The sequence below is a fragment of the Sinohyriopsis cumingii genome, chromosome 11, assembly GCF_028554795.1.
Source record: "Sinohyriopsis cumingii isolate HCF-2022 chromosome 11, ASM2855479v2, whole genome shotgun sequence".
Taxonomy (NCBI): Eukaryota; Metazoa; Mollusca; class Bivalvia; order Unionida; family Unionidae; genus Sinohyriopsis; species Sinohyriopsis cumingii.
The window spans coordinates 21,237,021-21,264,400 of NC_142971.1; the positions used below are offsets into that span (position 1 = coordinate 21,237,021).

Sequence of the window (27,380 nt, forward strand, 5' to 3'; positions counted from 1 at the left end):
CAAATGCCGCCATCTTATGCACAAATTGTTTAACCCATGTCAGGGTTTCATTTGCAATGACTTGCTGGCCCCTTCTGTCCTTCACCTAATAATTGGCTTTGCAAAGACAATTCCTATATCAAGTTTTAATGCAGTTTAGAAATTGAATTATGACAAAGTGACAAAAAAGAAATCTGCATTGTACCATCATTGTCCAGAAACAATTTATAAAATTTTGCTGCGCTGAATTAATATATTCACCTGTATTTAGTGTGAGAGATTGCAAATTTTTTTCACTCAGTAAATCTGACCTGGACACTGAAGGATGGTGACATATTTTGCATTACAGTGCTGGTACAGATCATGAAATGCCATATTTTGTCAATCATCTATGCATACAGTTTGAATATGACCAGAATGTAAATAAGAGTTAAATTATTCATCTATATTTTGTATTTCTGGAAATAATGCTTTAAAATTTATCATATGCTGTTATGTTGTAAATTACATTGTACAATAAAGACACAAAATCAGCTCAATTAAATTTGGGAAAAGCAATAACAAGCTGAAACATTCAAGACTGCAAGTAAATAAAGCACCCTCTCACTATAAGGCACTTCACTATAATACTGCTTCTTCCATCAAGTGGTGACCGCTCTGGTGGCTTAGCGGCTAGTGCATCCGCCTTGGATGTGGGAGGTCGTGGGTTCGAACCCCAGCCGAGTCATACCAAAGACTTACAAAAATGTTACTAACAGCTGCCTTGCTAGACGCTCAGCATTAAGAGGTTAGTGTTAGGACTGGTTGGCCTGGTGTCAGGATAATGTGATTGGGTGAGACGTCATGCTACATGTCTGTGACATGATGCCCCAGTGCGAGACATCACTTTAAACTGCCACGCTGCAGACATTGTCGCGATATGACTGGAAATTTTTCAAAGCTAAAGTTAAAAACTAAATCACACACACACACACATTGCCATCAGGTGAATATGATCATGGTTTCATTTCATGAAGTTATAGTAAAATTATACGTATCATGTATTTCATTATAAGGCAGTCTCATCTTAAGGCAGTATGATCTATGGCTTGCATGGACAGCATTATAATTTTTGACTATTATTTCATGAACTTCACTATAAGGCAGTCTATACTCCATTATAAGGTGGTATACTATAAGGAAGAGTACTATACGACTCCTATGGATAGCATTATAATAATTGGCTACTATATTATGTACCTCATTATATGGTTGTCTCACTCGAAGACAGTATACTCCATGGACAGCATGAGTACTATACTATACAATAAAAGGAAATCCCTTATACCGCACTCTGATAGCAAAACTAAAGGATTAAAATTACAACAAATTACATTCAAATCATACCTGTTAGCCAAGATAGATGACAATTATTTATTCAAAACATAGGATAAAAAATTGGAATTAAAACATCTCTAAATACAACTGAGGTTAAGATGGCAGTATAACTTGCACACTATCTACTTTTAAAAAAAATAACCACACTAAAATATAACCACACTCATATTGGATTTAATGATTCCACTGTCATCTTTATAAAATAAAAGCAAAGGTTTTAAAACAATGAGAATGCAAAAGCTGATTATACATGATATACTTTGTAGTGTATGTACAACAGACATAATTTTGAAATACAACACATTTTTGTAAAACATAAATATACCAAGACTAAAATGAATGTTGACCTTCTGGGTTCTTGTAGTTGATGACAACAGCACCCCCACCCCCCAGGTGCCACACTCTATTAAAGTCTGCAAAATTAGACTACCTACCTTATAATCACAAATGATATCACAAATTCCTATTTCATGAAGAATTTGATGAAATTCTGGCACTTTTTTCTAAGACAAACTCACAGTTAATCGGTCATATTGGTATATTACAAATTTCATCGAGTTGTAATATTAAAGCTTTTCAGCCGAAGTTAAGCAGACAACATGCTTTGTAACTAAATCTTTTGATCCCTAAACCATGATCTTTTCTGGAAGTGTGAAGCAAGACTGGACCCCTACCTATGCTACCAGGATTTTTTCCCCATTCAGACTAATCAAAAAGTGTACTTGTTAAACAAAATGACAGCATATGGATTAACCCACCAATCACAGTCTGGCTGAAGGCATGTCACATCAATCAGTCTTCCTATAAAAAAAAATAGTCAACACAATACTATGACTTGCTTTTGGGGTAGCATAGATGAGAACTCAAAGATAAAATTAAATAATGAGATAAAAATGAATTGAAATGTGGATTTAATCAGCTTAAATCAATATATAGTTCTAGATACATTTGTTCAAAAGTCAATGTGCATGCCGCCATTTCCAAGTCAACAATGTCATATGTTAATCTTTATTTTTAATCCTTCCAAACAAATTTATTGATGTAACATTGCAAACATACAACAATTTAACAAAATGAGCAGCAAGCATAGTTCTTATCTGAAATTTTATACAGTATAAATTTATATCCAGGTTCCCCAGAATACATTCTGCGTTGTTAAAAATGAATATTAGAAAGTTGCTGAAGCAATGATTCAAACTGGAATGACATTACACTGCAAAATGAGAAGATAAAAAAAACTACATGCATTAGCAGAAAGAATGGGTTTAGTACATCACTGAAATAAGTCAAGATTTTCAGGTCAAAATGTATACATATGCCAGGTATCAAATTAGCTCTTCTCTCATTTTTGAAACAAAACATGATTATGGTGTTGCATTTATTACTTCAATATTTTTGTTATAGAGTGTAAGTGAAATTCCAAACAAAGTGAGATTTATGAAAGTTTGATTTGGTGCATGGATGCCTCTGAAAACAGCTAGACATAGTTCCAATCCGAGTGTGCAAATAAGTACTGAACATTAGTATAGAACAGATCAAGCATTTAAGATCAAATGACTTACTTGAAGCACTGCTATTATTATGACTCTATGGTCTTAAAAAGTTATAGAAAGAGCGAAAACCAACAAGTGTTGTAAAATTCAACAAATAATTTATTTTCCAAGAATACAAAGTGAAAAATGTAAAAAGAACTTAAGGTATTGCGAAATAAATCCCACATAATCCTAAAATTTTGAACACAAGTCCTAATGATTAAAGTTCTGTACAAAATTTAATGCTATTCTACAATAAATCCAATGCTGGAAGTGTTGCTGCACCTACAGTGGCCTGTGTCAAAGTGATGTGCCAACAGTCTTTTACTGAATTACAATCCAAGAATATATCCTCATTTAAAATTTCACTATAAATCCAAGTCTTTATTTCCAAGAATGTTATTTTAGAGCACTTTTTATTTCCCAAGAAGAATAACGTGAATTAAATAATCTGAACAAATAAATTCCAGCCCAAATGAAACACTGGACACAACAATAATACAACTGATTCTGCTCAGATCTTATATCACAAATGAATAGTTTTTCCAATAAACAAGATTTTATGCTCCTCTACCTAACCTAGGTCACAATTAGCATTTTCCAAAAAAAGTTATTACCTAATTGAAAATTTAATTCTAGAGGGTTCATGATCTTACAAGATAAAATCTTAGTCATAATTAGAAGGTCTGTTACTACAGTTATAATAAAAACATAGTAAACACAATTTACTTGACTCAGACCAAGATAAATATGTTTATTTATATTAATAATGATCCAAATATTAAACCCATACTCATAGACAAAATATTAGCTATGTATTAGTTGTTTACAGAATAATAAAAAAATCAATGATTTTGGTCAGGTACATAATGAACTTGATTTTGGACAAGTTCAGCTACAAAATACAACTTTACAAAACCCACTGCATATCATGAAAATAAAAGGAAAACAGACAAGAACTAACAAACAAACAATGCAAATTAAACAAATGTAACACAATACTCTTCGTCACTCAAATAACTATTGTTAATGTTGGTGGCAAAACTGTGCATCTTTGTTAATGCTCGGTTAAATACTCAGCATCATTGTTACAGATGGTGTAAATACACTGCATCATTGTTACTGATGGTGTAAATACTCTGCATCATTGTTAGTGCTGGTGTAAACACTCTGCATCATTGTTAGTCCTGGTGTAAATACTCTGCATCATTGTTAGTCCTGGTGTAAACACACTGCATCATTGTTAGTCCTGGTGTAAATACTCTGCATCATTGTTACTGATGGTGTAAATACTCTGCATCACTGTTAGTCCTGGTGTAAACACACTGCATCATTGTTAGTGCTGGTGTAAATACTCAGCATCATTGTTAGTGCTGGTGTAAACACTCTGCATCATTATTAGTGCTGGTGTAAATACTCTGCATCATTGTTAGTGCTGGTGTAACCACTCTGCATCATTGTTAGTGCTGGTGTAAATACTCTGCATCATTATTAGTGCTGGTGTAACCACTCTGCATCATTGTTAGTCCTGGTGTAAATACCCTGCATCATTGTTAGTGCTGGTGTAAACACTTTGCATCATTGTTAGTCCTGGTGTAAATACTCTGCATCATTGTTAGTCCTGGTGTAAATACCCTGCATCATTGTTAGTGCTGGCGTAAACATTGCATCATTGTTAGTACTGGTATAAATACTCTGCATTATTGTTAGTCCAGATGTAAATACTGTACGTCATAATCTTAGTCCAGGTGTAAATACTCTACATCATAATGTTAGTCCAGATGTAAATACTGTACGTCATAATGTTAGTCCAGGTGTAAATACTCTATATCATAATGTTAGTCCAGGTGCAAATACTGTACGTCATAATGTTAGTCCAGGTGTAAATACTCTACATCATAATGTTAGTCCAAGTGTAAATACTGTACGTCATAATGTTAGTCCAGGTGTAAATACTCTATATCATAACGTTAGTCCAGGTGTAAATATTCTACATTATAATGTTAGTCCAGGTGTAAATACTCTGCATCATTGTTAGTGCCGGTGTAAATACTCTACATCATAACGTTAGTTCAGGTGTAAATACTGTACATCATAATGTTAGTCCAGGTGTAAATACTGTACATCATAATGTTAGTCCTGATGTAAATATTCTACGTCACTTGTGACTCACTGTGTTGATATAAATACTCTGCAGCACTCATGATTTGCTGTTAGCACTGATGTAAAATGGTTCCTTGCCACATCACTTGAATTATACAATCTGTAGATAGTTTGCATCATTTGCATGACTCATTATTAGCACTGGTGTAAATACTTTGCATCACCTGAATAATGCATTTTAAGCACATATCAAACACTTATCAATCAAATGATTCACTGTTAGTGCTGGTGTAAAGCAGTCTTTCCTGCATTTATTTATTAGAATAACTTATTGTTAGCACTGGTATAGTAGAGGAATAGTTTGCACTCTCTCTCTCTCTCTCCATCAACTCTACATGTCTATTTTGCATTCTCTACATTCAAATATATGTCCTTATTCAATCGTTACAAATAATTTAAGTCAACATGTGACAATAATAACAATTTCACTACTTAAAGTAAAATGTTGGCTCCCTAAGGAGGCTACCCATTAATTAAAATCTGCATGAAACACGATGTACATGAGAATAATGATTTCTAATCTGTGCTAGGCTGATTACAGCAATAATGTGTATTATAGGGTGATCAAATATTAAGTACAATCTGTGCTCGGATGAGTGAGTGAGTGAGTGAAGAAGCGCATGAAGGACTGCTTTTTAAACATTGATTCCTGATAACTAACAAAAGCCCCTATGACTCCTCTTGTTTCCGGACAGACAACACTTTACTCATTCTACTCCTTGCAGGTAATGTTAGTCATAATTCAAGAGAACTGTAACATTTGCACATTTTGAGTCTTTGTGTCTGGTAACATATCATTTACACGTTACTGAGCCGACATACTGAAATACCAACTATTGAATTGTGTATCATATATTTGTCCCATTTATAGATTGTATATTAAGTATTCATTCCATTTTGTTTAGGTTTATCCCTTACATGTTCTGTCTGTTAATAAATCCCACAACCTGCAAGTGTTGTAGTCATTTCTATCTATACAACACCTGACTCCCATGTGCTAGGCTGATCCCACATCAGAGTATATTCTGGACTGATCCCAGATTAATGAGAGTCCAGTCTAATCTCCATATCAGGACTAAACTACTTTGATTATGAAAATACTATGGTACAAGACCACAGTGTGCTGCTGGCAATCTTTCTCACATACCCACATTGGTCAGATCAGAAACTCTAACCCACACGGACAAAGGTGAGATGGCAATGATCAGTAAGGGCAAGTGCTTTAGACCTGGGACTCCGATTGCAGTATACAGGACTTTAGTTACAGTTGATCCAAGAATTCTCATGGGGGAGGGGGTAATGATCCCCCAGTTTTAAACAAATGAAAACATTTTATTAAACAGGATCAATCACAAACACAGTTAGATAATATGATGATGATGATAATGATGATGGTCATCCATCAGTGTCATTGAAGACAATTTAATGTCATCGATTCACTGGGGGGTGGGTCCAGAGATGGCCGATCAGTCCGATCTGGGCCCAGAAGAGTCTGTTGCAGTGGGGACATGGATATACAGGTGCTGAATGGGAGTTGCAGAACTGCTGATTCTGGATTTGCGCAGATCACATTTTTCAGTGCGTCCACCAGTCTTTTCTGCTCAAAAGCTGCCGCATGAGCATTGACTTGATGGTGCCAAGCAGATCGGTTAGAAGTGACACTCTCCCAGCTGTCAGGATCAATGCCTAAGTTCTTCAGCAAAGCCTTGAGGGTGTCCTTGTACCTCTTTTTTTGACCACCGTGAGATCTCTTGCTTTGGTGTAGCTCTCCACAGAAGACATTCTTAGGTAGGCGTTCTACCCGCATGCGAACTACATGGCCAGCCCATCGGAGTTGTGCCTTGCACAGCATGGTGTGGATGCTTGTCATGCCGGCCTTAGTGAGCATCTCTGTGTTTGATATCTTGACCTGCCATCTGATTTTCAGTAGTTTTCTCAGAGAGCTCATATGGAAGTGGTTCAGCTTTTTTAACATGGCGGCTATATTCAGTCCATGCCTCGCAAGCATAGAGGAGGGTGGGGAGAACAACCACTGCGTAGACTTTGAGTTTGGTGATAAGCTTGATGCCTCTCCTATCCCAGACATTTGAACAGAGTCTACCAAATGCTATGGTGGCTTTGGCAATCCTGGTGTTGACCTCATCGTCCATGTGGACTGCTTGTGAGAAAGTGCTGCCGAGGTATGTGAACTTGTCTACATTTTTGAGCTTTTGGCCACTGACAGAGATGGATGGTTCCAGGTAATCTTCTCCGGGAGCTGGCTGATGCAGAACCTAGATCTTGCTGGTAGAGATGGTGAGTCCGAAGTTGGAGCATGCTGTGGAAAAAAGGTCCATGCTCTGTTGCATGCCTGCCTCTGTGCTGGAGTTGAGGGCACAGTCATCTGCAAACAGCAGGTCATGAACGTTCTCAACTTGGACTTTGGTTTTGGCTTAAAGCCTCCTCAGGTTGAACAACTTAACATCCAGACAGTATCGGAGACCTACTCCAACATCACTGTCCTTGAAAACATCCATCAAAATTGTGGAGAACATGACGCTGAAGAGAGTGGGGGCTAAGATGCATCCTTGTTTCACACCATTCATAACTGCAAAGAGTTTGGAATAGTTACCCTGGTCCTGGACAAGCATGCCATCATGAAACTGTCTCACCATTCAATGAAGACTTCTGGACATCCAAATCTGGCCATGATCTTCCAAAGGCCTTCCCGGCTGACAGTGTTGAATGCCTTAGTCTTGTCCATGAAGGTAGTGTATAGCTGGACATTTTGTACAAGACAATTTTCCTGCATCTGCCTGGCAGCAAAGATCATGTTGATGTGCTCTCTCCTTTCTGAACCACACTGACTTTCTGGCAGTAGGCCACGATCAAGGTGTTCTGTGAGTCTGTTCAGCAACAGCCTGGCAAGGACCTTGCCAGCGATGCAGAGTTGAGAGATTCCTCTATGGTTGTTGCAGGATTGGTGATTGCCTTTGCGTTTGTGACTGTGGATGATGGATGCATCTTTGAATTCCTGTGCTATGCGTTTCATCTTTCACATCCCACAGAACATCTCTGTTAGTCTTCCCACTAGCTTAGGCCCACCAGACTTGTAGATCTCAGCTGGGATGGAGTCTGCTCCTGGAGCTTTCTCACTAGACAGGAGTTCAATGGCCTTATGAGTTTCCAGCGCTGTTGGAGGGTCAGCCAACCTATTGTTTAGCTCCTCCTGGTGTAGATGATTGATCGCTTCATCGTTGATGGAAGAGGGTCTGTTGAGGATGCCGTCAAAGTGTTCTACCCAGTGATCCAGTATCTTCTCGATTATGGGAGTGCTGCCATTGGAGCTCAAGAGTGGGGCTGGACCTGCTGTTACTGGGCCATAAACATGCCGAAGAGCACTATAGATACTCTTCATGTCATGTCTGTCAGCAAAGGACTGGATATCATCAGCCTTTTGGCTCAGTCATGTGTCCTGCATCTCATGCAGTTCCTCTGCACAGCTTGGTGGACTCTGCTGAATGCATCTTTCTTTGCAGCAGACTTGGGGTCGATGTATGCACAATGAAGATGATGCTTTTCCTCTAGCAGGGACTGTATTTCTTCACAGTCCTCATCAAACCAGTCTTGGTGTTTTCAGGCAGTGATGCCAAGAGTTTCAGATGCAGTAGAGTACACCAGATGTATGAAGGCTGCCCAGCATTTCTCTACATCGTTGGTATCAGAGTCTGTGGTTTCTAGCTGGCTTGTCAGAGCTTCAGACAGAGCTTGCCCAGTGTTGCAGACTTTCAGCCTGGAGACGGTGAGTCGTTTTGGGACTTTAATTCCCTGTGGATGTTTGGGAGGTTGAATTTTAAGATTTATCTTGGAAATCAGTAGCCTGTGGTCTGTCCAGCAGTCAGCACCACACGTGGCCTTCGTCACATGGACATCCTGCCTGTCATTTATATGGACTAAGATGTAGTCAAACAGATGCCAATGCTTAGACCATGGGTGCCTCCAAGTTGTTTTATTATGGTTAGGCAGATGGAAGATGGTGTTTGTGATCAGGAGATCATATGTTGCGCACATCTTCAAGAGCAGATGTCCATTGCTGTTGCAGTTGCCAATTCCATGTCTACCAATAACTCCCTTCCACGAGATGTGGTCTGCGCCAACTCTGGCATTAAAATCACCAAGAATGATCAGCTTGTCCGACTTTGGTACTGAAGCAGTACTGAAGCAGTCCGAGCTTCCAAATCCTGGTAGAACTTGTCTTTGGCTTCCTCCAAGTAGTGATGGTTGGTGCATAAGCACTAATGAGTGTGGCTTGCTTTTTTCCATGTAAGGAGAGCTTCAGCATTATAAGCCAGTCATTAATTCCTTTTGGTAAGATGGAGAATTTTTTCACCAGATTCGACCTGACAGCAAATCAAACTCCAGAAAAAGGTGTAACCAGCTCCAAATCCAGTCAGCTGGCCCTCATCGGCCAAGCAAAATTCACTCAGGGCTGCTATCTCTATCTTGTAGCAAGCAAGTTCTCTTGCAATCAGGGCAGTTCTTCTCTTTGGTCTGTCAGCCTCTGCACGATCCAATAGAGTATGTTCCATGCACCAAGAATGAGTGAAACCTTTTGGGTTTTCTTTGTGTTTCAACCACAAGAATGGGATTCACCTCCAGCTGCAGTAGATGAAGCAGGCTTAATTTTTAGGGCACCTTTTCTAGCCCTTCCCTCAGGCTATGGAGGTAAGCAGCGCTATCTTGAAGAGGTCTGTTTAGTTGCTCAGAAGGCTGCCAACATCCATTTCTGCTTCAGATCAGTGGAAGATGACCATATGGCTTGAGCCGCCTGCATGCAGGTCTGCCACTATGGCTGCCAGTGCATCCACACCGGCCACATCGCAGCTTGCCAAATGCCGCAGGACTTGGGCATGGGTGATGACATAAATGACTTGCGTGTGAGTTGGATAAAAGTGAGGAAGAGTTGTGCTGCGTTAGCCTCACTTTTGTCCAGGCTCCACTTTGTCCAGTTGCAAGATATAGTCAAGACGACTGGAATGGAGACTGGATGCAGTGGATGACCAAGGTGTCCTACGTGTCTTCCCATGCTCTTAGTGCTCCACATCGCTTTGCTGGGTCCACCTTCCTGCCCACTGACCAGCCGGTAGTTTCTCCGCACAGTCCGCTGGGTCAAGTCTTCACATGCAATGTGTGACTTTCCCTGGCTCAAGGGGGAATTGGGACTTGAAGGTTACCCTCAACCTGGTTTGGCCGGCCAGTCGAAGCCGTTGCCAGTGGTTTGGCCACTGTGCATGCTACAGCTTCTTGTAGTCACAGCTGAGTGCCAAGTGGAGACCAAAGGTGGGATACCTACCCCAAAGGAAGTATGACTACTACCCCCACCAGAGGTACTACCCCTCCATGAGCACCCCCTGGTGAAAGGGGTGGATGATATACACTGAGACTCAAACCAGTTGTCTGATGAAAATGCTTGATACATAGTGGAATATATTTCTATTATCGTGGGCATTAATTTGTCAGCTGTTTTTAAAATATCCTGAAGAAACCTTCAAAGCTCAGAAAGGTTTGTGCAAGATGGGTACCATATTACTGGTAGATGACTGCTGCTCAAAAACAGACTCAGGCTGAAATCGCCAAATAGCTACTCACCAAATATGAAAAGAATGCCCACAGACACCTGAAAGAGATTGTCATAGGTGAATTAACATGGAGGTACTTTACTGAATGTGACTAAAAAAAAAAATATTTAAGCCGGGATCAAAGAAAACAAGCAGAGACCACAATTAATTGATGTAGTCGGACATTTTTGTCAACCATTTGTATAACAAAAGGAGTTATTTTTGTTGTTGTAATCCTTATAAAACCATTTTCTTCACTGAAACAACTATGAATGTTAGGTAAGGAACATTAGTGCTTATTGTGTCCCTAATAATTATAAGAGCTAATAACAAAAAGAAATCAACAGAAATTAAAAACATTTTTCTGCATTAAGTGTAATATGAAATATTATCATTCTTCTTCTTCTTCACGTTATCATTATAATTATCCCAAAATGGCAGCCTTGTTATTATTTGTCCAATAGTAAATATGCCCTAGATCCCTAAGAATTTCTGCTTTACTCTGGCTACTTTGAAAACAGCATACCTAATCCCTTTCAAATTTAATTATATTTGTAAAGGATTGAGTTCGCACTTGAATTTCTACCAAATGCATGGTAAAGCAAATAGTGAGAAAATTTCTAAGATGAAATGGAGGTACAGTGAAAAGTATTGCTTGATTATCTGACACATGTGATAAATTTATTTTCCATAATTTCCAGCCTAATTGCAGTCAGTGACAGCTATACTCTCCAAGTTAATCCTCCTGGATTAGTGGGTAACTAAATTACTGTAATAAACTGAATTTTTACTGATTGACCAAGTTCGGGTTATACCTGTGAATGGAAATACTAAACATGTCCAAAGATATTAGTCACCAGCAAGGGATAAAATATGTAGGGTTTGCTAGAGGAAATATGTTTTCTGCATATAGCTTTGGAAAGCTGCCAAGAAAGAGGATAAAAGGGGGTTTAATGAATATTTTATCGTAGCAAATGTCCACTATGATTTTGTTGCCATTTCACATAAATATAATGAAAAACTCAAATATACACACAAATTATAAACTAGTAATACCTTCATTTGGGGTTGGGGTACCTTAGTGATTGCGAGATTAAATTGCCATCAACTGAACTTCATATGAATCCTCTTTTTAGCCTCAATTTAAATGAAAATTGACACATGACCAAATTTACTGTGAAATCTTTAATATTTGTGGTATATATTGTTTGTTTTTGAAAAATTACATTTTCATGGCACCTAGATTCATGGATTGGGAAAGAATTCATACACAAGGACTTGAGGTTAGTGTCTTTTCATATATGAGGCATTCTACTACAAAAACATGTGTAAATAAATGCCCTATTCACACCTAAATTCTGCACATACACACAAAACCATATATACAACACATTTTCATATATGTTTGCACACTTCAATTGATAATATAACACAATACAAAGATAAGCACGAAACAGTTTATCTAAAATTTACATTCAAATGCTCAAAGGAAGTGGCAAACAGTTATGTTTCATTCAACTAATCATCCTTTCGTGAAAGGATTGTGCAGTTTCAGCCTGTTTAATTTCCTTTGGAATATTATTCCACACAGGGGCACCAGAATACCGAAAGCTTCCTTTAGAGTTTTTTTCTTCTTTCTGGTTTGGCAGTTTCTCATTAATTCAAATGCTAGCCACCTGATTAGAAGTACAGGTATTGTCCTGCTCCAGTCTTTTAAAAAAATAATCTAGTTACTCATTTGCTGATTTGTTTGATATTTTATTCATCAGATTTGCTTTTCTGAGAAATATACTAGTACATGTATGCTGTTTTAGACTATTTGCTGTAATTCCATTGCTTCACAAATGTTGCTGAACAGAGCATCAGTTATGAATTTTCAGACCTTTTTTCCTGTTACTTTCACAGTGTTTGTAGTTTTGTACAATTACCCCATATAATACTGGAATAGTCAACATACGGCTGAACAAAACTTTTGAAGAACATAATGTGATGTTTCAAAGGAGTATTATTTCTAAATTTCTAAAGTAACCTAAAGGTACCAGTTAGATTTTTAATGATGTGGTTAAATATGCTCATTAGACAGTATGTTATTATTCAATTGTACACAAGTATCTTATCATTATTCAACATTTATAAGTTGATATTATTATACAAAAGATTCAGTTTGTTTTTAACATATAAACTGGATGTTTTTTTGTTTTTTTTATTCAAATGACAATTGTCCTAACTACAGCTGTATAGTCATAAAAAGTATTAAAAAGATTTTAGACTACCAAAAAAATGTTACAAAATATACAATGACATATTTTCTGAAAACCATGGTATGAGATCATTACTAGCTGATAAAGACAAGCTGAGAAAAAAAATACACCACCAGCCTTCCATCTGACAGATGATTGGTCAATCAGTTCAGGGACATCAGACGAAACAAAGTTTTTGATGCGGTGTCTTAGCATAAGAAAGTTTTGGTAACTTACATACCATCTTCCTTACTGAAACTCTAATTTGTTTCACTCATTCATTAGCACTAATTTGCCTAATTATCTTATCTATCCATGGAAAAATTATTTTCTTCTTCAATCTTTGTCTTTTTAATTCTTATTTTCATTATCCCTGTAATTATTTATTACTCTGTAAGAAAAAGATGAAAACTTTTGCATGTCATTACCCAGAGTAGCCAATTCTTTGTAACCTAGATACCAGCTTCCTTACCGAAACTAATTTCTTACACTGATTCATCAGCATTAAAATTAGCTGTATCATTTCATCAATCCATGACAAATTTGGTGAATAACTTTTATCTACTGGTGCTTCAATTGCCATCTTTCAAACTCTTATTTTCTTTATCCCTATAATTGTTTATTATTCTGTTAAAAAATCCACAAAACTTTGCATCTCATTCCATTACAGCTTACCCTTTGTAAGAAAAAACAATGATTATAAAGTATGACATCATTTTATGTTGCACATCAGGATGCATGTAAACAATAGTATCGTTACTTATAAAATTAGTAAACCACAAAACTGGGTTCATATACCTTTGGTGTGACAAAATTCAAGGACTTTATCCAATTTTTTCAATGAGCCTGATGCCCAGTGCACTTTAGGTATATTTATCGATGGCCATTTAAAGGATTATTGAGAATGCTGTTATTTCCTGACAAGGGGCTTCCTAATATTTCCACAATAGGCTTGAGACTTTATAATAGAGAATTAAAAAAACCAAATCTTAGGAGAACAACACCTTTTTCTAAGAAAAACAAATGAACTGAGATCTTTACATGATGAACAAAAAAACAAAAAAAACACAGACTACATAGCAAATAAGGTACAATAGGTTCAACATTTCTTTAAATTCTTAACTCCAACTACATTACAAGTACAACTACTTGAGATCAGAGTCTGCTTGTACGACAGTCACAAATCATCATATCATATGAAGAACAAAATACAATGGAAGGATAATAAGTAGACAAAGTAGAATAGTCACAATCTTTTCTTTAAATTCAGTAGCGATTGGAGTTTACAAAGATTGCCAAAGCCCACCTTCTCTCTCTGACACACTATATGAAAACACATAGGCTGACCTCATATATAGCAATTTGCATAAAATATGTCTACCTGAAGTTGTCCACAGCAGAAAAAATTGATTTCTGGAATAACTTTGATGCATGATATGTTTTCACAAGGCATCTTAAAATAGTCTACCGCTAAAGTATGCTGTATGTCGCCGCATCTTATTTTTTTTATATTAGCCGTCGTGTGATCACTCATCAAAATTTTATAGGTATATTTACACGTAGGTATAAGTAAATTGTGTAGAAAGCAGCCTTTCTGTTAACAGGAATATGGTTGTAATTTATGCCCAAAGTTTGGTCACGATGCAGAAAAAGTCAATAATAGATTTCCAGCAGACTGCCGAATTTTAGATATTACGCAAAAAATCAGAAGCTTGGACATAAAATAAGAACAAATTGTGACCATTTTTATATATATTTTTCATTATCTTTTGTTTCAAGAGTTTGAACAGCTGATTCACCATGATTTAGAGTACAAAAATGTACCACTACCGCAGAAAACAAACTGAAGAAGAATGATTGTTGGAAAAGATTTGTGCACTTTTTAATGCTCTCTATAATCAGGTCCGCGTGCAATTATAAATAGCTGATTGGTTATGTGATGCAAACCACCCAATAGCAAAGTTTTATTTAGATTACATGACCTTTGTTTATTTGTTTGTCAATTAATTTTATATTTTTCAAGAACAGGTATATTTTCAAGTGCTTTTCAAGGTAAAAATGATTTTCAAGTACTTTTCAAGGATGAATTGAAATTCAAGTACTATTCAAGGATGAATTGAAATTCAAGTACTTTTCAAGGATGAATTGAAATTCAAGTACTTTTCAAGGACGAATTGAAATTCAAGTACTTTTCAAGGACGAATTGAAATTCAAGTACTATTCAAGGATGAATTGAAATTCAAGTACTATTCAAGGATGAATTGAAATTCAAGTACTTTTCAAGGATGAATTGAAATTCAAGTACTTTTTCAAGGAAGAATTGAAATTCAAGTACTTTTCAAGGACGAATTGAAATTCAAGTACTTTTTCAAGGAAGAATTGAAATTCAAGTACTTTTCAAGGACGAATTGAAATTCAAGTACTTTTCAAGGATGAATTGAAATTCAAGTACTATTCAAGGTACTGTGTGAACAGGCATAATGGTAGCAACTCATTTAAATTCTGACAAGATATAATGGAAATCAAACTTAACTTTATCTCTGTTTGAATAATAAGCCTCATTCTAACTTTGGTTTTATTCCTGTCCCTCAAAATACAAATTAATGAGTGAATATGAAAATCATGATTCTTTCCAAGTCAGATGGGAGACATAACTTGTATGAACCACAGATGATTCAAAGTGAAAATTTTACTTTAAGTGTCTCTCTTTTTATTAAGACTCATTCCAAATCTGATTTTAATCTATCAAGTCCTGATTGAGCAGAAATGAATTAGTGACATACATAGTGAACACTAAGGTCACAAATATGATCAAAGGACATAAATTGCACTAAATGATCTCTCTATACTGATGGAACATTGCTGGCACAGTTGTTAGCATGCCTGACTTGTCACCGGAAGAATGCAGGTTCAAATACTATAATTGCACAAGTGCAGGTTGGCTACTCTGATGTGTTCCAGGCAAGTTCAGTAGTCCATTATTGCTACAGGCTGGCTACTGTGATGTGTCCCCTGGCAAGGTACAGAAATTCATTATTGCTTTAGGTTGGCTACTGTGACAGGTCTCCATGCAATATAGAATAGTCCATTATTGCCTCTGGTTGGCTACTGTGATATATCCCCAGGCAAGGTACAATATTCCATTATTGCCAATGCTACAAATAACTTTCATGTGTTGTTGTGCCATAAAATGCAAAAACAAAACAGATAATAAATTAATAGGGATATAAAAAAACCCCACAAATATGTGGGATTAAAGACTGTTATAACCTGAATTCTGTAAGGACCAGATTTTTTATATATTGCATTTATTCCATTTCATACTTTATAAATCTGCTTATGTCCCCGCCACCTCTTTCCCTCCAGCATCAAATTTTTGGTATCAGGATTTAGAATTTATTACTTTTTGATAAAATATTGATGATAAGACTGGGCACTTAATTCTCACATGTCATTGTCAAAACCCCTCAATTAGCAAGACATACAATGGTGGAGCCAAGATGACTGATGATCCCACTTGGTCAAATTGTGTCATATCCATTATCCTTGCATGAAATTCTCAATACATATTTCAATAAATAAATTTCTGATGGGCTATACAATATGTAGTTACTAGCTAAAATGGAAAGAATGAATCAGATCCATTTAAATCAAATACTGGTACTCATCCACAGGATTTAGGTAAAAAAATGCAAGAGACAATGGGAACCCACTGCAGATGATGTTGTTGTTGTTGTTCTAGGGTTTAACACCATTTTTCAGCACATGATAGCTATACATGGCGGCCAGTATAACTGGTGGAAGAAGAACCCTGGAAAACCCAAGGAAGAACCACCAACCCACGACAAGCTACTGGCAGGCTTTCCCACGTACCCACGCTAGCTGAGCCTTCAACTCAAACCCATGCAGACAGAGGTGAGATGGCAGTGATCCGGAACAGTGAGCGCTTTAGACCACTCGGCCACTCGGGGCCTCTCTCTGCAGATGAACAGGAAAGAATTTGTACTTTGCTGTGTAGTAGCAGTAAAAGTATTTAAGACATGACTGTCATAATCATCAAAAAGTACTTCACCACAATATTGCTAGCAATCTGTATTTGTTTGCCCCTCAGTCCCATCAAAATGACACCCGTTCCATCACCATGTGGGAGTTGATCAACATGCAGGCAATATAGTAGGGTCCTGGAATTCTTGCCAGGCCATTTCAGTATGATGTTAGTATGCTGATTTCAATCCTGTCTGAGTAATAAGATAAACTTCATAAATGAGATTCTTAATGTGGTTCATTTATATTTGTGCAAACTATGTATTTTTTGTGTGCAAAAGATGACGATTCAAATGAACTGAAATTCTACGTCTACGCTACTGATATTAAGAAAAAGTAAAATCTAGATTGTGTCTTTAAATATGAGGCTTAAAGCAACCACAAAGTCCATGGAAATCAGGACCCTAATAATGAAAGAAAAACCACAGTATACATTATAAGTTATGTTTTTGTGACACAATGCATCAGTGTTTGTTTCCTTTAGGAATGGGGAACTGCTAAGCTCAGTCATTAGAGTGACAAATCATTATCCAAGGATCACTGGTTTAATACTCATCCCACCAAACCCAGGTCAGCTTCCTTGGAATATAATTAACTAAATAGTACTAATTAACAATTATCTCTCAGACAGTGATGTGATGTACTTAATTAACCATAATCACAAAGTGTTTACTCACAAACACAATACCTCTTGCTAGCAGGAGTATATTGGAGTAGCACACAATATACAAATTGGTGTAAGAAAAATTTCAGTGTTACTCATCTTGTAAATTAGGTTATAGTGGCCTATGTTTCTTATGGCTGAATTACTAATCATAAAATGCATCCCCATACACACACACACACACACACATACATACATACATACATCATACATGCATGCATACATACATACATACATACATGTAATAGGGTGAAAAATAATGAGGGTATATTACAGGAAAAAAAATGAAAATATAAAAAGTCACTTAAGCAGGAAAACTAGGTCACAGCAACCTAGTTTTGGTATGGCTGAGACTTACCATACCAAGTTTCATGAATATAGGTTAAAAAAAAGACTTAAGATTTTAAAAGCGAAATAAATATATAAACAGCTGAAAACACAAGTTGCTCATGGATGAAAAACAGGTCACAATGACCCAAATTTTATACTGTAGACTTAATCACTTTGATATGCATCCACAATTTTCATAATTGTAGACGAAACTGGGTTTATGATCTTGAGGAAGTAATGGACAAAATAGCTAATAAAAAGCAAACTTTTGTTGTTGTTGTTATGGGATTTAATGCCAATTTTTCAGCATAAGATAGGCTATACATGGTGGCCTGTATAACTAGTGGAGGAAGAACCTGGGAAAACCATGGGGAGATCCACCAAACGACAAGAAGCTACTGGCAATCTTTCTGATGTATCCACATTAGCCAAGCCTGAGACTTGGACCCACACAGAGGTGAGATGACAAGCGATCTGGAATGGTGAACACTTTAGATCACTTGGCCACTCCCCCCACCCCCAACAAGCAAGCTTTTCAAATGTGAATATATGGCCAACTTAACCTATTTTAGTGTTGGTATGGCCAAGCTACACTTGTTAAAATGCATTCACACATCAATTTTCATCAGTGTATCTGAAATAGGGTCCATGATACTGATGATTAAATGAACAGTTGCTGAAAATTGAAAAGTCACTCAAGCATGGAAATTATATAAAAGTACACCACTCCCTCGATAAACCACGCCCTGATAACTCATGAAACCACGCCCTGATAACTCATGAACCCACTTATAACGCACAGCCAGGTGTGGATCCCATTTTTTAAACCAGAAAATACCCCAAAAATTGATCCCTATTCTTTCTTGATGAAAATCTCAATCAAAATTGGAAACAGAAACTTTGATGTATTGCTCGTTTTATGGTTAAAAATAGTAGATAAGACCTGGAAATTTTAATCAACATAATGAAATATCAAATTTAAAAATAGGTCATACAATTTTTTACATTTTCTTTCCAAACAATGTTTCTAGTACACCGCAATTAATGATATGTAATGAAATTTTGATCATGAAAATGTCACTTATGCAGAGTGGAGGCAGTACTTTAATAAATAAATACAAATTAAATAATTTTTTACCTATTGAAATTTGTGTTCTAGTTCTATCTTTAAGTTCAATTTAAGTGTAATCGTCATAAATGCAGTGTGTCCTCTTGTAGTTAAACGTAAAATGCATCAATCTACAGTAACAGCTATGTCCGTGAGCGTTTCTCTGAGAACCTAATTAATGGCTAACGGTGTTTTGATAACCGACTTCTGGAAGTATTTTTTGCATTGTTGCACTGAATTAAAAGCTGGCCTCCTTTCTATTATCATGTTAATTACGTCTTTTGAATCAAATAAAGGAGGCGGATGAAAAGAAAAGTTAAAAGGTACAAAAATCCTATAAACTTAAAATCTAGCAGCTTTACGGTCAAAATATTCTTTGTATTGTTTCTGTTTTCTTCCAACATTATCTTGTGCTGCTTTGTCCAAAACATGAAGTTTGTTTTTCAACTTTTGTAAATATTCAGCTGCTGACTCTGATTATTTTCCATTTTCAATTGAATCCAATGTAACATCTAAAGGAAAACGCATTTCATGCCCGAAAACAAGTTCATATGGAGAAAATCCAGTAGAGTTTGTACTTTTTGTTTTCCGATAAGCGATGAGAATGCCTGGCAACATGTCAGCCCAGTTTTGCTGTTGTTCTTCAGTGTAAGTTCTTATAGACTGAACAAGTGTTCTATTGAAGCATTCACAAGTGCTATTGGCTTTAGGGTGGTACGACAATATATGATAACATTTTATTTCCATCAGTTTGCACATCTCAGAGATAATTTTAGACATAAAATTCTGACCTCAATCTGAGACGAGCGATGTAGGTGCACCATAACGACATATAATGTCTCTGTACAGGATATCTGCAATTTCAGTCATTTCCTGGGACCTTAAAGGGAATGCTTCAACAAAGTGACTGAAGCTGTCCACACACAACAGAATATACTGAAACTTTTCTGGAGTTTTAGTGAGAGGTCCAAGAATGTTCACGTGTCAGCATTCAAACGTTGACACTGATGGCAGAATGGGAAGGCTGTTTCGCTTGTTGACAGGATACACAGCTTTGAACATAGTCCTGTATCTGAGAGTACAATTCTGGATTGTAGTGTTTTGATGATACCGATAAATATGTTCGATCAAAACCTTGATGTGCTCCACCTGTGATTGAATCATGGCAGGCTTTTAGTATAACCAAATGAAGTGCTGTTGGTATTGCAAGCTGTTGTTTTATTTGCATATCTTTTGGTAATTTTCTGGCTCTTTGGTCCCAGAGGTGATAAATCAACCCATCTAATATGACATACTGTTGGCTTTCTGCAGCAGTTTTAATTGCTTGTTGTTTGTCTGTGGTAGCTGCCCATATTCCAAGTACTGTTTGATAGAGGCCAAATCAGGACACAGTGACTGTTGCTCCATGACCTCTTGCAGTCTGTTAGAAAGAAAACTGATCACTTGCTGAGAGTCCTTAGCTTGATCCCCAATGCTGGAAACAGCTGTATGGATGTCAGTCTCCATGTCTGGAATGTGTTCTGTATATTCCAATGTAGCCATAACAGGTTTCAATTCTTCTATTTCATTGCCAAAAATAAAAAATAGCACCTATATCCCAGCCAGTGTCATTGTCCTCAGGTTGTTGGTCATATGGAATTCTAGATAATACATCTGCATTTTGGTGACTTCTGCCAGCTTTATGAATTATGTCATATTGAAATCCTTGCAACAGCAAGCTCCATCTGCTAAGGCGGCCTGTATTTTGTTTTATATTTTGTAGCCATTTCAATGCAACATGGTCCGTTATGACAGTAAATTTTTGATACTCAAGAAAGTGTCTGTAATATCGTATTCCTTCACTAATGCTAAGCATTCACACTGTTATTGCAAATTTGCGTTCAACTTTGTGCAGTGCTCTCCCTGCATAAGCTATTGGCTGTTCTATTCCCATCTGATCTTTCTGTGCAAGAATATAGCTAATCGCATTTCATGAGGCATTGATAGATAGTATGAATGGTTTTCTCATGTTTGGATATGCCAGAACAGGTGCTGTTGTCATTGCAGTTTTTAGTTTTTGAAATGCACTTTCACAATGAGGTGTTCATGTAAATTCTACATCCTTTTTTAAGAACTTGTTTAGAGAGGCACTGATGTCACTGTAGCATCTAATAAACCGTCTATAATAGTTGCATAGTCCTAAGAAGATCCTCACATTATGGTCATTCTTTGGTGTAGGAAAGTTTGTCACAGCTTTTAGTTTGTCCTTGTCAAGTTTGATTCCATCCTTGGATATTACATGTCCCAAATATTTCACTTTTCTAGTGGCAAATTTACATTTTGTTGGTTTTAATTTTAGATTTGCATACTTGAGTTGGTCAAAAATTTCTTGTAGGTGTCTTAGATGTTGCTAAAAAATTGGACTAAAGACAAGAATATTATCTGTGTAACATATAGCATTTTTCCATTTAAGCCCCCCGTTAACACCTGTCCAAGAACCATTTGGAAACTCTTGGGTGCTGATACCAAGCCAAATGAAAGTGTCTTAAATTTATATAATCCATTATGCATAATGAAAGCTGACTTGTGTTTTGTGTCTGGATCAAGAGGAATCTGCAAAAATCCTGAAGCCATGTCCAAAACACTCAGATAGCTCACTTCTGATTCACCAATTGTTTCCGGAATGTCACTTAACAGTTGTAAAGGAAAGATTTCTGGCTCTGTTACTTTGTTGAGGCATTGATAGTCCACTGCAAATTTAAACTCTCCAGATTTCTTTTTGATAAGAACAACTGGACTACACCATGGGGAATTCAATGATTCGATATCATGCTTCAGCATTTCCTCTACTTGGCATTCAATCTCTGCTTTCTGTATAGGGTTAGTCTTGTAGAATCTTTGACGAATTGGTGGGGCATCTCCTGTTTCAATTTTGTGCTTGTACACATCTGTACATCCAAGTTCAGAAAGGTCTTTTACAAATACATCACGATTTTTACCAAGAAAAGCTAGAAATTTTGTTTTTATCTTCATCTCTTAGATCTGTTTCAGCTAGAGTAAATCCAAGTTCTTTAGCAATTTCAATGTAATGGTCATCTTTGCTATCAGTAGCACATATGTTAACAGTTTTATGTCCATTTGTTTGATCACTTTCTATGCTAGAAATGTCTGCATCATTGATTGGATACACAGTGGATATTGCTTTTCCAGTTCATATTTGAATGTCCACATTTGTTGGATTCATAAATCTAACTGTAGCTTTGCATGCTGAATTGGTGAACATAAAATAGAGTATATATGGGTTAGGCTGACCAGGATTGGTTAATAAAGTAAGTTATGTTGTAGGAAAAAGAATCTTTTGAGAGCTTATCCTAGCTGTAAGTGGGAAAAAAATAGAGACATTGTTTTATTGATGGAATTTCAGTCCTTTAACAGTCTTGAGTTTGGAACACTGATTACTAAATTAGCACCTGACTCTTTGGTGCGGAATTGAAAGCACATGTTTCAAACACATACAGGTCCAGAAAATACCATGGCTCATATCCTTTCCTCTACACAATAGCTGACATCCAGGTTTTGTCTATACTGATAAATATAGATTTGATCATGAGGACTCAAAAATTTTAAGTTATTGAATTTTTAATATGGTGTTTGCATAGGTTTACTATGGGAACTGAATTAGTACAGTGAGTCTTAAACACTGCTACGGGAACCAGACACATTAAGAAAACAAAAGGCAGTGATGTAATACACGAAATATTTTTTGCTTACATGTAATGGTTGCTGAAACCAGTTCATATGTTGGATGTTCTCATAATAAATGTTATTTAAACAGAATAACAAACAACTTCATTAGAAAAAGCATGGTAACTCGTGCCCTGTTTATAGTGCGGTCTATGTTTGTGGACCCCATTGTGCGTGAGTTATCGAGGGAGAGGTGTAACCAAGTTTTGGTATGATAAAGTTACTCTTTCAGATACAATCATATACCAATTTTCATGAGTGCTGGTGAAATTGGGTCAAAGACTTTGAGGGTTTAACAAGCAGAAAGCTGAAACTATTAAAGTTACACGTGTGCGAAAATTGGTCCCACTGACCTAGTTTTGGTATGGTTTTAATAACTGATCAAAGTTGGCATTTATATGGGACTACAGTTGCATAAAAAGAATATATTGGCTTCTGACAGACTTTGATGTTGAGAAAGTTAACTTTTAAGACTTAAACACATTGTACAGTTTGCCAGTTCATGACTATCAACAGTCTTATTATTTTTTTCCCTGTACAGGAACAAATTTCATCAGTAAAAACTGGCATATACTGGTGTAAGTGAATCTCTTTGATATTGTAAGTGGGGTAACAAAATAGTTAGCAGGAAATGAACAAACAAACATAAATGAATGAATGAACACACACAAATGGACCGAATGTTCTATCCTTTTCCAACATTGCTTGTTGAGGGAAATTTACATTTTTAAAAATGTATACGCTAAACTTTAAACAAAATTGTTCATGTTGACATCTAAACTGCTCCAAGACACACCTTTTACAGGGTCATAGGTTTTAATTGCTTTACATTCTAAAGCTGATGACTACCAGTATACAGAATATTCAGAACATTTTGTATCAAATTATCATGTACTAATTAATGAACATATACTGACTTGATTTTTGTGTACTAATTAATGAACATATACTGACTTGAACTTTGTACTAATTAATGAACATATACCATCTTGATTTTTGTGTACTAATTAATGAACATATACTGACTTGAACTGCATACTAATTAATGAACATATACCGACTTGATCTGCATACTAATTAATGAACATATACTGACTTGATTTTTGTGTACTAATTAATGAACATATACCGACTTGAACTGCATACTAGTTAATGAACATATACTGACTTGATCTGCATACTAATTAATGAACATATACTGACTTGATTTCTGTGTACTAATTAATGAACATAAACTGACTTGAACTGCGTACTAATTAATGAACATATACTGACTTGATTTCTGTGTATAAATTAAGGAACATATACTGGCTTGATTTTTGTGTACTGATTAATGAACATATACTGACTTGAACTGCATACTAATTAATGAACATATACTGACTTGATCTGCATACTAATTAATGAACATATACTGACTTGATTTTTGTGTACTAATTAATGAACATATACTGACTTGAACTGCGTACTAATTAATGAACATATACTGACTTGATCTGCATACTAATTGATGAACATATATTTACTTGATTTCTGTGTACTAATTAATGAACATATATTGACTTGAACTGCGTACTAATTAATGAACATATACTAACTTGATTTCTGTGTATAAATTAAGGAACATATACTGGCTTGAGTTTTGTGTACTGATTAATGAACATATACTGACTTGAACTGCATACTAATTAATGAACATATACCGCTTGATCTGCATACTAATTAATGAACATATACTGACTTGATTTCTGTGTACTAATTAATGAACATATACTGAATTGAACTGCGTACTAATTAATGAACATATACTGACTTGATTTCTGTGTATAAATTAAGGAACATACACTGACTAGTTTTTTGTGTACTAATTAATGAACATATACTGACTTGCTTTTTTGTGTACTAATTAATGATAAAATACTGATTTGATTTTTGTGCATTAATTAATGAACATATACTGACTTGATTACTGTGGAAAAAATTTAACTGCTTAACTCCAAGCTAAAATATTATGTAGTTACAATAAAAGTGATGAACAAAGCTACAGTGATGTATACACATATTTGATTTTAAATGTAAAATGAGTATTTTAGTTTGAAACTGAAATTCAAACATTATCAGAAAAGACAAACTAAATGAAAAATTAATAACCAACTCTCTAATGCTGTTTCAAGATTGCTATCTAAAAGTAATTTAAATTAATTAAAACAACAGGCTCACCTGAGTCTGTCAGATACCAGTGACAGTAACATTCAAAACATTGCATTAATGCTGAATGTTTTAAATCTTTAGAACCTTAAATGGTATTAATTTATCCATATAATACATACATTTTGTGTATTTGGACAAATCACCATTACCAGTATTCATCATAAAAAGCATCACATAATGTAAAGGATTCATATTTCACCAAACTAAACATGCATTTCGCATTAAAGGACAATGCATGTTAAATGAATGGAGTCAATTAGTTTGGAGCATACTGTATGAAAGACTGACAAAAGGAACAAAATTAAAAAATTCCTACCTGTCAATATCCAAGCATAATTTATCCTTGAGGTAAATGTGTTTAGTAACAGTAAAAGGTGTTAATATTTTAGCTTAGTTCCGCAGACAGGTATTGACTATCTGTAAAATCTTGTGGGAACTGATGTTATCTCTCTGATACTTTTCTTACTTTACAATAAACAGAGGGTGTATCATTATGTCTCCCATACAACAGAATATGTAAAGCTATCAATATGTAACAGAACAATAATGAGGCTGAACAATGGGATCTTTCAAACATTCACACAAACTAAATGTGTTAAATGTAGGATTTGTTTGCTAAATGGATCACATTGTGTTATGTAAAAGCTTGGAATTGAAGCCTGTCTCTGTATACAGTCAAACAGAAGAATAAGTTGTTTGTGAGTCAGTTTATTCTGACAATCAGGGAAGCCTTTAATTGGTCTAATCACAGGATTTGAACCAGATTTTGATTCTGTAAATAGGTTGGTACCATTACTCCAACACAAATGGGACTTAACAATTAAACAGGTATGGGTCAAGCAGTCGGATCAATTTTTCTTCCACATGTACAATATCCACAAATTCTTGAAGATTTTTGTTTGACTGGTATAAAATCTGAGGCAGGTATCTTTATTTGAAAATGCCATAGGTATTCATATGAATATCTGAAATCAATGGCTGTGTCTAAACTAATACTCCACAAAGTTATTGATTACTTCCAATTCTGATAAGATAACATTACTGCAGACTTGAGGAGTTGATATGGCGCTTTCTAACTTTGAAATACTGCAATGAAAAATATGTTGAAGGATCAATCTAAATACAGAAGTAATAATAGCATAATTTCAGTGTCATGCTTTGACATATCTGTGATGGTCTAAATAGTTTAAATTCAATAGATTTAACAATCTTGCAGTTTAAACTGCACATTTGAAAGTTTTGATTCCATACAAACAAACAAAAACAATTAATAATTTTCACTGAATAAATTATGGCTTAATCTCTGCATTGGGTTTCTGATTGGCTGATCCTTTAAAACTTTAAAAGGTGATATTTTTAAAAATATGTACTTTATGTACGCTGACCTTTTTTAAAATAAAATAAAGTTTAACTTGTATGCCATAACACAGTAACTAATGAATAGTACTGTAAATCTTATAGTGCCAACACTAATGAAAGCTGCATTCATCAGTTATTCATATTTGATGGCTGCTTTAAATATAGTATGTATGTATGTATGTGTGCATGTGCGTGTGTATGTATGTGTGTCTCTATTGGATTTAAAAGCACACCAACACAGTCTTGGCTGTATAGTGTTGAATAAGTTTAGGTATTGCCAAAAATGAGTACAAAACTAAAATAAATGTATTTTTTTTAAAAAGAAGAGTGAAATCCTTAAACACAAAGTCAAATTCCTGGCATAAACCTAATTCATTTAAAAAATCCAAGAATTTCTCAGCATCAGTATCATCAAAGAAAACAACACAGATCTAAAATTGTTTCTTATTATTTGTCTCTTATAACAATCAAGAGGATCCATCTGGTCTATCTTACATCTGAAGCAAGCAGGGCATTAAAAATTAAAAAAACTCATTGCAACCAAAACAAACAACAACATGATAATAATAATTATTTCAACATCAACATCAAGTCATGCTAATGGCAGCTATGATAATAATAAGTATTTACTTGTACCAAAATCATTCTTATCAATAAAGGAGGAAATAATGTAGTTTCTTAACAGTGATTTAAAATGTTCTTGCACAGTAGGAAATGTAGATCTTTAAATGTTTGCATCATTATGTTTCAAGACAATGACTTCTTGTAATAATGATTTTACATGTGATTTTATTGATTCATCATTATAATAAATAAAATGTATAATAACTTTTTGTCTAACTGACCTACAGTATTATAATACTTCAGGAATACCTTTGGTCTTTCATACATCGCTTATAATTTTTTCATCTCTATGTACCAACAGTTACACCAGATATGAAGCAAGCCCATTTAAGCATTTCAAATCTCTCAGCACAAATAAATTTTGTGAGAGAACTTAAACCTACATTTTATACCTCAGTGGCAGTATACTGAAAATAAATTATACAACAT

At 35.6% G+C, this 27,380-nt stretch overlaps 2 protein-coding genes across 2 annotated transcripts in view; one reads left to right on the forward strand and one right to left on the reverse strand.

Annotated features, from left to right (window-relative positions):
- Positions 1 to 27,380, reverse strand: part of LOC149787725 (uncharacterized) — a 140,564-nt gene that overhangs the window by 68,701 nt on the left and 44,483 nt on the right. The gene's annotated exons all lie outside the window — the stretch shown is intronic.
- Positions 11,840 to 27,380, forward strand: part of LOC149787726 (archaemetzincin-2-like) — a 69,961-nt gene continuing 54,420 nt past the window's right edge. Inside the window, exon 1 of the mRNA XM_089973932.1 lies at positions 11,840 to 11,931. The gene's annotated coding sequence lies outside the window, so the exon portion shown is untranslated. The remainder of the gene's footprint in view (positions 11,932 to 27,380) is intronic.